The sequence below is a fragment of the Equus caballus genome, chromosome 10, assembly GCF_041296265.1.
Source record: "Equus caballus isolate H_3958 breed thoroughbred chromosome 10, TB-T2T, whole genome shotgun sequence".
Classification (NCBI taxonomy): Eukaryota; Metazoa; Chordata; class Mammalia; order Perissodactyla; family Equidae; genus Equus; species Equus caballus.
The window spans coordinates 87,260,339-87,272,045 of record NC_091693.1 but is presented as its reverse complement, the minus strand read 5'-3'; the positions used below and the strand labels follow the sequence as shown (position 1 = coordinate 87,272,045).

Below are 11,707 nucleotides of genomic sequence, written 5' to 3'. Positions count from 1 at the left end.
AGCTGACAACAGGGCTGTGTAGGTGCAGGTTTCCGTGAGGTTTGCGCCCAAGGTGAGGCGCCCCGGGGGTGCGCGCAGGCTAGGAGCGGTGAGCACCGGGAGCGCGCGGTACATGGAGCGAGCAGGGGGGAGCTCCGGGCATCGGGAGCGCGCAGGCGGGGAGCGCGGGGCATCGGGAGCACGCAGGCGGGGAGCCGTGAGCACCGGGAGCCTCGGTACCTGGAGCGCGCAGGCTGGAAGCAAGGGGTACATGGAGCGCGCAGGCGGGGAGCGCGGGGCGCCGGGAGCGCGCAGGCGGGGAGCGCGGGGCAGCCTGGCTGGAGCTCCCCCAGGAGCCGGAGCACGAGGACCGCGCGCCCCCACGGAGCCCTGACTCGACCGAGGATGGGCGAGCGGTGCCGGGCAGAAGGGGCCAGGGACAGCACAAGGCGCCTGGCACAGACGCAAGACAGCGCTTTCCCTACCCAAACCAAACCGCAAACCCAGGAGCTCAACGTGAGTACCCCGTGGAAATGGCGCCCTCTGGAGGGGAAGAGGAGGTGGGGTAGAACTAGAAGGGAGGCCTCGCCTGGAAGAGAAAACAAGAACACGGGGGTATTTATGCGAAGACATACGTGTTAAAGTAGAGGGCAAGGAGAAGCTGTGAATTCTCGGGTTAAAGGCGCTCCCCTACCTCTCCTCCCACCCCTAGCACACAGGGCGGGAGTGTATTAGGAAAAGAGGAGCAGACTGGTCCTTACATGCCGTTTAAAGGGGCCACGGTTTCTTCTCAGGTGTTCTTAAATCAACCGGGAGGATAAAGACGACTGAGCACTTGTGTGTTTTCATTTTCCCCCACTTACCCCTGCAGGCAAGGGTAAGCCTTTGCATAAACAAAATCAATATATCTGGGAGTAAAGTGCCCCTGAAGTTAAGATTTCTAACTGTGCCCTTGCTAAGATTGTGTTTTAAAACGGGCACACCCAATTTCTTGATGTTTTGCATTTGATTATTTGATTCTGATCATGTGTCTCTGTCAGGCGGAGGTCTAAATGTCGCTTCTCCCTGGTTTTATCTACCTCTTTTGATGGTTTGAGTCCCATTAAGCAAAGAGTTTGATTCCCATTAAGACAGAAGAGTATAACGGATTTTTAGTACAATTGGTCACTACCGGAGGAAGAGGCGTTAAGAGAGCGTGCTAGGGCCCCAGCGAAGCAGGGCGCCAAAATAAACAGGCGAGGAAGGAAGAGATAAAGAGTAGAGGATCAGAAGTCTAACAAGAACGTGTTTTAATTTAGTCATGTTGTAACTTTTGTATCGCTTGAGAGGTAAGCCCACCTTTAGAGTTTAGAAGGCAAGGAGAAGCAGGGCTGTGAGGAACCACGAGGCCTCCAGGACCCCCAGCTGCTGCCCGGGGGGGCGTGCAATCGCTCCTGCGGACAAGATGGGCTTCCAGATCTGTGTGACCAGGGAGCATCCACATTTCTTTCTTTCAGGAGACCAGTTCTGATTTGTCTGCACAACAGGAGTCAGCAGACATAGAAGCTTGTCTCAACTAAGTCTCTTTCCTCCTTGAAAAAAATTGTGTATATTTTAAGATATATATATATATATATAAGTGTATCTATCTATTAGTCTAGCTACTGATCAATCTCTTTATCTCTTTGTCTCCATCCATCTCTAACCATATCTGTATTCCTTTTCACCTGAGTTCATATGGCTTTCCAGTGCCTAGTAGTGTATTTTGCACAGAGTGGCACTCCATTAATGCTACATTGATCCTCTGAGACATTGGAAAATTATCCATGTACTTTTGCTCTTCTCTCTCTCTCTTTCTCTTTTTTTTTGGTGAGGAAGATTGTCTAACATCTGTGCCATTCTTCCTCTATTTTGTATGTAGGACGCCACCACAGCATGGCTTGATGAGTGGTGTGCATGTCCACACCCAGGATCTGAACCTGTGAACCCCAGGCTGCTAAAGTGGAGCAGGTGAACTTAACCACTACACCACTGGGCCTGCCCCTTGCTCCTCTCTTTTTAAGGGTGATATTGTAAAATTTTTAAATGTACAAAGTACCGCCAGTGGGTTAGTGGTTGATAATGCCAGGACGACATGTAAGTGCTCACTGTGCTGAATAACATACTGGGTCCTCTGCATTCATCACAGCCCCTGATTCTCACCAGCCTGAAAACATCAGTGAGGATCGTGCCTCTCCCTGTGCTGTGTGGGCTCCGTGCTAAGCACCACAGCGACGTGCACTAGTTAATTTATTTTCATAACAGTCTTAGACCATAGGAACTGCTGTCAATTCTACTTTAAATTCAGAAAATGGAGGCTTAGAAAGGTTAACTAGTTAGCTTCAGGTCACCCTGCTGGTGAGTGGGACTGGAGCAGGCAGTCTGGTCTTAACCACTCTTATTATTTTTCCCATTTTACAAAGCCGTTAGTTGAGGTTTGTTCAGAGGGAAGTCACATCATGTTACTCTTCTAATCACTACCCTCTAGTGACTTCCCATTGCAGTCAGAGAAAAAGCCACACGAGGCCCTCGGCGTTCTGGTCCCCCATCCACTGACATCACCTCCCACTACCTGCGGCTCTCCACCGGCTGTCGCTGTCTCTCCGCTGGGCCTCCCACCCTGCAGGCGAGGCCCTTCTGGCTCACAGCCTCTGCACTTCCAGTTTCCTCTGTTGGCAGTCCTGGTCCCCAGCTAGCCACACGTCCCTTCTCCCACCTCCTGAGGTCTGGTCCCCATCACATCAGAGAATTCCTGAGGCTTCCATCCCAAGTTGCCACCTTTCCTCCTCCCCCAATAGTGTGTTTACTCGTCTATTTATTAATGGTCGTCTCCCCTCTCTCAGATATAAGCTTCACCGAGGGCAGGTGTTTTTATTTTTGTTGTTTTTTAATTGCGGCACCAGCTTTTAGAACAGAACCTAGCATGGTCATGGGCACTCAAGAAGTGTTTGAATGAGTGACGAGAGCTTGAGAAGCTCTCCTGAGGTCACACACTTAATAATGGGAAACGTGAGGCTTCATTACAAATCCAGGATTGAGTTTATCCGCTTATCAGATTCGTAAAGCATCTTCCAGGGCTCCTTGTCTGAGTCCCGGGGTCTTTCATTGTAATAGGTTGGGTGATCGCGAATAAACAAACCAAACAGGAAAAAGGCAGCATTTGTTACTGTCTCTTAAAGTGGGAGACTTTAAAGCGAGATCAAATCAGAGGCCAGGTCAGGGAGAGGGACACTGGTGTTTAACAGAAAGGGAGTTGACAAGTGATGAAGTCAGGAATGTGCTGAGGTTTCTGGGCCGCATGAAGGGGCATGGTGTGGGAAGGTCCTGGGTGAGGTTGGTGTTGGGTTAATTAATTAGGGTGGGATGCTTGCACATTAAGGGGAGGAAGGAACCGAGGGGATTGATTTGGAGTGGCCTGCAGTCTCAAGTAGCAGTCACAAAGGGTCCTGGAGGCACAGGAAGGATGGGAGAAGTGCTGGGTACAGCTCAATTTGGCAAGTGGCCAGAGAAGCATGTCAGATATTAGTGAAAACAGGCCACAGCTGCTGCACTTTACAAGCTACATGTCAGGCCTGTCCTCAGCCACCCCCCAGCCCACCCCATCTGATGTCCTGTAATCGTCATTTTCTCCCTGAGACAGCCAGTCATAACTCAGTTCTCACTTGAGGGCAGAAGAGAAGGCGGGGGATGCTCAGCTTCACTGCTAATGGAAAAGGGCTCGCAGCCTTAAGGAAAACTCAATTTCTCCCAAAACTGAGAATTTGAATGCTAGTGTATTGACGTCCCACCTTTTTCGTTCCAAGGATAATTTAAAAAATTGTGGTTATTTTTCGTTAATCTCATGATATCTGAACTTGTAATTTCTAAGACTTCGAGAATACTTAAAAGTATTTTTTACTCCCTCTTCAAAATGTATTTGTGCATTTTGTATATTTCTCCATCCTAGAAAAACGATTTTACATAATTCAGCATAAAATAATATATATGTATATACCTACATATATGACTATACACAGATACGTATACCCCGGGGAGTTTAAACGTGGAAGGAACAGAAACGTTGAAAGGTGATGCATATTATTACCGAAGAATACAATTTGGCTGAACAGCTTGGTAGCAATTCTCCCCTGCCCCTCCTGCACCCTCTCCCCCCACACAGCTTAGATGGTGATTAAGAGTGTGGGCTCCGAGCCACACGGGCTTGGGTTGAGTCCAGGCTCTGCCACATCCTAGCTATGTAATGTGCCCAAATCATTGAGCTTTTCTGTTTCTTAATTTTCTATATCGGTAAAATGAGGCTAAAAATAATTCTTAACAAAACGGCTTTATTAATGTTTAATTGAGTAAATAGATGTAACATTTATAACAGTATTCAATGTTAAATATTACTATTATTTATAGACATTAGAAATACTTAAATGATTTTCGTGGTTTCTTAATCAGTTAAGTACAGTGCTTAGAAAAGGGCCCATAAAGAGGTACTTAAAATACCTTTCATCATGTTGAGGAAAAGAAAATATGTTGTAATTATAGTTCTAGCCAGTTGATATTTCTTGTTCTCGATGAAATATGTAAATGTATATGACGTATGGGAAGCTCTTCTATTTAGGGAAATAAAAGTCAATATAAGATAGAAGCAGGTTCAGACTGAGGAAGTGAGTTCTATTAGTTTTCCCTGTTATCAGCTTTTCTTCGCGAGGCTCCTCCAGTGCCAGCGCTCGTCCGCGTGCTGGGGTGAGAAGTGCGAAGGGGCGTTACCCTTGAGAACCATCTACTGTTCAGACTGGGGAGCTGATGGTTTATCAATGCAACCGCTAGGAATGAAGATTTTACTCCAAGTCACATTCTTCCTTTGGTTTCTTCTAAGCTGAATTGATCCCCAGCTTACGAGGATATTCTAAAGATGGATGAAGATTGTGCAGAACGCTGAAACCAGACCAAATCTTATATAGGTTACCAAGGCATACCTTTCCCTCAGATTGCTAATTTTGAGTAGTTCATTCTTTGATCAGTTCTGTGGTCAGTTGATTATTTAAACTAAAATAAATCATTGAGCATTAATCAAGTGCTGGACATTGTTACAGGGGCTGGATATAGAAATGAGACAAGTCCTGTCCTCAGTAGAAAGCATTGTCTTCATCTAATTGTAAATCTTGTGGTAGGACGATGGTGTCAGTACAAGTATGTTACTAGGGGGATGCTCAAAAGAGGGGGGTGAATTCTGCTGAAAGTATGGGCTGTGGATGGCCTTGAAGGATGAATAGAGGTAACAAAGTCCAACTCAAGGAACAGCCAAACAGTTCTTGGTGTTTCTAGTCCATGCAAACAGTCTGTTGAAGCAAGAGTAGAGTTTGCAGGGTGGAACTGTCATGACATGTGGCTGGAAAGGGATAAAGCCTTAAGCAAGGCAATGGCAATGAAAATGCAGGGGAGAGGCCTTATTTGACAAACATGTTGAGGCACGATCAACAAGGCTTGATGACTAACGGCTGCATAGGTTTTGGGGGCTAGGAATTGGAAATGATGTGGCTTGGGTTTGTGACATTTACTGAGATGGGGACACAGCACAAGCTTTTGTTCGTTTTGTTTGTTTCGCTTAAATGTAGGTCCTCATAATTCAGATTGCGCTACTTTGAGTGTGAATATTTTGCCACTGTGCAATCAAAACTGCCCTTGCCTGACTCTCTCTGGTGGTCAGCTTGTCACAGCATCCTCTTAACTTGTGTTTGCACTGTGCCATGCATCTCATGGTGTTTCTGGTCATTGTCCCCTGTCCCACAGAAAGGCTCCAGAGCTCTTGGTTTTTTTCTCTCCTAGAATTGACTAGTGCTAACCCAAATAAAACAAAAACAGCTCTTTCTGTGATTCAAGTAGGACATGCATCTAGCAAAAGTAACCCACTCCTGTGGGTGCAGGGTTCCAGGTGACTATTTTAGGCTTTGCAAACTTCCAGATCCCTAACTAGGCACAAGAATTAGCAAAGGAAAGTAAACAGTCCATTTTAGCACACCAGGAAACTTCTCTCGAGTCACAGATACGTTCCTAGTCCTGAGAATTATATACAAGTCAATAAAGATTAACTAAACAGTTGGAAATACAACTAAATAGAAGCTGAGACTTTAAAAATCTTGAAGAATATACACATTGCAAGCGGTTTGGCAAGAATCTCCTGTCCATTTCTTTTCGCTCTATTTTTTAATACAGTTTCTTTAAAAGTCAACTTTTGGCAGACTAATGAGAATCCTCTATGAATGGATACTTGAGAACTTGGTCTGTGTTCATAGTTTTCTTCTTAAACTCAAAGCCTCAATTCATACTACTGATGGATAAGCTATTTTTTTTTTCTGGTGAAAAATCATTTTTTAAATCATAGTATAATATGTAAACATGTAAAAGTGACATATATTAAACAAAAGTGTGTTTCAAGAGTTTTTGAAACAAATGAAGGCAAATCTTTTAGTTTCTCAATTTATATTTAGATGTCAGACTAAGAGTATGTTAAAGTACGAATAATTGTAACTAGTGAATAATTTTAGAGAATAGTTATCCAATTTGTAGACCCAAGAGATCAATGGAATTTAACAATTTCCGTTAACTTCTTACTTATGGTGCAATTGTAATTTATTTGTGTAATTTTTTCAGGATGAGGATAGAAAATGAAACTCAAACTAGTCAACTTTGTTCCTTGAATATAGCTTCAGTACAAAGGCAGATGAAGTTGAGAATATTTGAATTACTCCACAAACTGGAGTAAATTTTCTAACGATATGTACATTTAGATTTATTTATGCCAGTTCCCTTAATTACTATGTATAATTGAAAAATGGATTTAAGTTGTAGAAACCATAGATATTTCAATGCTGGAATGTCTTTATTGGAGAGAAAGAAATATAGAATATAATAATTTGATAATATATTTTTTATAAGTAGTTAAAATGTATTTATTTAAAATCACCAAATACTTTAAAATATCTATCTAAAAACTCTTATTTTTTGATTTCCAAAAGAATTGAACCAGCATTGCTGGCTGTTATGCTCACGTAGTAAGGGTTCCTCTCGCATGATGTTATCTTACTACATTTTTTTTTCTACACATTAAGTCTGAGAATTTAACAACTGCCAGGAAAAAGAAAACAAATTTTTTTTAATCATAAAAGGCTTAAGAAGGTTTTTTTTTTAAAGTTTTAATACTTGAGGAGTTAATTTAAAAGTAGATTTTAAAAGGATTTCAGACTTGACCAGTGTTCTTATGTCTGAGTTCCTATTTTTAATAATTTCATTTTCAATTATTTTCAATTTGAACCGTATTAGCACAGACCATAATAGTAGGAAAATTTAGTATTTAATATTGGTTAAAAACTGTCATATTATTTTTTTTTTAAAAGATTTTATTTTTTCCTTTTTCTCCCCAAAGCCCCCCGGTACATAGTTGTGTACTCTTTGTTGTGGGTTCTTCTAGTTGTGGCATGTGGGACGCTGCCTCAGCGTGGTCTGACGAGCAGTGCCATGTCCGCGCCCAGGATTCGAACCAACGAAACACTGGGCCGCCTGCAGCGGAGCGCGCGAACTTAACCACTCGGCCACAGGGCCAGCCCCAAAAACTGTCATATTATTTTTAATTGATTATTTCAGTTTTATTTTTTCCTCAGCTCATGTTACTATGCAGAATCAATTCTAAATAAATTGTTGGCAAATGGAATTTTCTCTCTGTTTCTCATCCTACCCAAAGACCTCATGTCGTTCCTTAAATAAACAGGATTCCCCATTGTAGAGCCTTCTTCCCATGTTCTGGACTTTTCTTTCTTTCTCCCTGTTAAGGCTCTTTTGTGTCTCTCTCTTGGTCCTCAACTCTGTTCCCAGACTATTATTAAAGCATCAGTGGGGCCAGCCCTGTGACTGAATGGTTAAAGTGCCACATGCTCCACTTTGGTGGCCCCGGGTTCGTGTGTTCGGATCCTGGGTGCAGACCTACTCCACTTGTCAGCCATGCTGTGGAGGCATCCCACATACAAAGTAGAGGAGGATTGGCACAGATGTTAGCTCAGGGCTCATCTTCCTCAAGCGAAAAGCGAGGAGGATTGACAATGGATGTTAGCCCAGGGTGAATCTTCCTCAGAGACGCACGAACAAGTTAGTGACCAAAGTGGCCTAATAATGCGTTCTACCTTCCAGGTCACATCTTTCTACAATGCCAAACTAAAGTAAAGCTATGGAAATAAAATCAGGGATGCTTTATTCAGGGGCAAGCTTTTCAGTGTTTTTCTAAATCATACTCATGGGATCTGCCTGTCTGTTTTGGTATTGCACTTCTGTAATAATCCCACAATACATTTTATGGGTCATAGCTTGAAGCCATCCAGGAGTGCTAACTTTATAGGCATTGTCATACTCTCTGGCAGTGGTTCTCAACTGGGAGTAATGCACCATCACCCCCCACCCCAAACTCAGGGAAATTTGGCAATGTCTGGAGACATTTTTCATCATCACAACTGGGGAGATGCTACTGGCATCTAGTGGATAGAGGCCAGGGATGCTACTCAACATCCTGTAATGCAAAGGGCAGCCTCCGACAACAAAGGATTACTCAGCTCCAAATGTGAACAGCTCCAAGGCTGAGAAAGCCTCTTCTGGGCAGTGAGTGCCTAGGAAGCAGGTAATTCATCGACCGAAAGGCTTATCTTTTAATCTGGAGTCAGAGGTGAAAGCAATTTTGATTTTCTAGTAAGAGTGATACAGCTATTTATGAAATGGTCTCCTACACTTTTGCTTTGGTAGAAATAGAGGATTAAAACATATATACTTGCAAATTCGAATTTAAATTACGTATCCTGTAATAGTCCAATAGGCAACTTTATAGTGTTGCCTTGATCATTAATTTTATAGTTTTAGAAATTACACTTTTAGTGTTATTTCTCCTCTCCAATTCTTTTTATTTTCCCCAATTTGAGACAAATAACTCAGCAAGCCTCTTGAGTTTGAGTGTGTGCACAATATTTATTAACGTTTACCGTACTTTTCTCCACATCTTTAAGTTACATCCTTCTTTGTCTTCCTCAAAGCTATCCATGGTTTCTGTCATTCATTAATTTATTCGTTAAATAAATAAGTGTTTATTGAGTGTCACCTGATCCAGACGTCGTTGTATATGTTATTGTCCTACAGTAATGAATAAAATAGACAAGAATCCCTGTGGTCAGGGAGTGTATATCCTGGTGGAGTGAGAGAGATGATAAACAAAAATTCATCAGAAAGTTACATAGGAATGAGTGCCATGGACACAAGTAAAGCAGGAGAGGAAAAAGGGAGCACATGGTGAGGGGCTGGGCTGAACGGTTAAATAGATTGGCCAGGTAAAGACTCACTGAGAAGGTGACATTTGAGCAAACACCTGAAGAACATGAGGGAGTGAGCCATGTGGCTATCTGGGAGAAGTGCATTCCAGGAAGAGGAGATCACAAGTACAAAGGTCCTGAGGCTGGAAAGTACTTGGTAAGTTTGAAGATCGCAGAGTCCATGTGACTGGGAGAGAATGAGCTAGAGATGAAGAAGAGTGCAGTGGGGTCAGAGAGGTGACAGAGGAGAAGATCAAGTTAGATTTTACAAGGCTGTTCAAAAGATACTGGCTTTTACTCTGAGTTAGATGGGGAGCCATTTGGGAGTTTTTGAGTAGAGGCATGACAGGATCTGACTTGTGTTTTAAAATGATCACTTTTGGATGCTACTTGGAGAATAGACCAGGAGGGAAGGGTGGAAACAGGAGGACCAGTAAGGAACCCAGAGATGGTGGTTTGGGCCAGGTGCTAACACTGAGAAGTGGTTTATGGGCTCACTGATGGATTGGATTTGAGAAGAAGATGGGAGCTAAGAGTTTTAGCTGGAGTAACTGGAGACTGGTGTAGTAGATTGTTTTACTGTTTACCAAATATTTCAGTTTCTTTCAATGTAGAGTCCCTTCCTGTGGAGAATAATACATCTCTGTCCTATTGAAATCTGGAGGCCATGTGACATGCTTGACCCATAATCAGTAAGCAGAAGCTTTAAGAGCCCGTGCTGGGTTTCCTGTGTCACTTGTTCCTTCTGCCACAAAACCAGCAATGTTCCAGCTAAAGGCTGCTCTGTCAGTTTGGTGCCTGGAGCTAAGCCAGTGTGGTTTATAACTGCAGGAGACACACGGACGATATGCAGCAAGACATAAATCTTTGTTGTTGGAAGCTGGTAAAAGTTCGGCTTGTTTGATACTGCACCATAACCTGGCTTAGCCTGACTAATAGAAAAGTAGTTGGCATTAACTGAGTGCAGGTTTTGGGTATATATAGAGCGACTAGTCTAGTTCTGGTGTGTGAGATTTGAGATGCCTATTCAATGTCCAAGTGGAGCTGTGGAAGAGCTGGTTGGGTGCAAGGGGCTGGAGTTCAACGAAGAGGTACAGGGTAAGGATACATGTTTGGGTGTCATCAGCTTGAGATTGAACAAAATTACCAAGGGAGTAAGTGGCTAGATAAGAAGTCCAGGAACTGAGTTCTGGAGTATCCAACAACTCGCAAATGGGACTGAGTATTCCAACAACTAGTAAATGAGAGCAGCCAGTAAGACAGGAGGAAGACCAGGAGGTATGGTATCCTGAAAGCAAAGTGAACCAAGTATATCAAGAATGACCATCTGTGTCCTCTGGTGCTGGTAAGTGAGGTCAGGACTGAGAATTCATAGAGCGGTGTGGAGGTCAGGGAAGACCGTGACGGGAGCAGCTCAGGTAGAGTGGCCTGGAGGGAAGTTTGAATGAGGTGGGTCCCAGAGAGAATGGCAGGAGAAGAGTGAGACAGCAGGAGTAGGTAACTCTTTCAAGGAACTTTTCTGTAATGAGCAGAGAAGTGATAGCTGACAGGGAAATGGGGTTGAAAAGGTTTTTGTGGGGTTTTTTTGTTTTGTAAGATGGGTGAAATAAAAGCTTATTGATATGCTGATGGGAATGATCCAAAATGGAGGGAAACAATTGATTAGGCATAAGAGAGGGGAGAATTGCTGGAGAGATGCCATTTAACAGGTGAGAAGGGGTGGGATGTGGTACAAAAGGAAATGTTGATCTTTGATAGGACCACAGAGAGCACATTTATAGGAACAGAGTGGGAAAAAAGTATGTGGCTACAGATGGAGGTATGTGGGCAGATGTGGGTAGAGTGAGAGCTTGGGGAACTTCTGTTTTTCTTATTAAAATTGGAAGCAAGGAGGGGCCAGCTTCGTGGTGGAGTGGTTAAGTTCGCGTGCTCTGCTTTGGTGGCCTGGGGTTTCACCAGTTCGAATCCTGGGTGTGGACATGGCACTGCTCATTAAGCCATGCTGAGGCAACATCCCACATGTCACAACTAGAAGGACCCACATCCGAAAATACACAACTACATACGGGGCGGGGGGGGGGGGGGTTGCTTTGGGAGAAAAAGCAAAAATAAAATCTTAAAAAAAAGAAAATTGGAAGCAAGGGCATCCACTGGCAGAGAGGATGGGTAACGAGCTCTTGGAGATTTGACGTCATTGTGTATTTTTCTCTCTCCACGTTGAGCTGGAGGTGAGGTAGATATGGAGTGTTGGAAAAATGCATTTAACTGCGGTTGGAGATTGTCCTAGCAAATCCAACAAAGCAGAGGAGGTGAAAGGTTAAGGGTATATTCAGGGGTGTAGTTGCGGTGACTGCGCATGGAACTTTAGCTGTGTCAGA

The 11,707-nt window shown here is 43.5% G+C and overlaps 1 long non-coding RNA gene across 1 annotated transcript in view; it reads left to right on the top strand.

The window, feature by feature from the left end:
- The first annotated feature begins 296 nt into the window (after nt 1-296).
- Nucleotides 297-11,707, top strand: part of LOC138915861 (uncharacterized) — an 81,651-nt gene continuing 70,240 nt past the window's right edge. Inside the window, exon 1 of the long non-coding RNA XR_011422244.1 lies at nt 297-495. This is a non-coding gene — a long non-coding RNA (uncharacterized lncRNA). The remainder of the gene's footprint in view (nt 496-11,707) is intronic.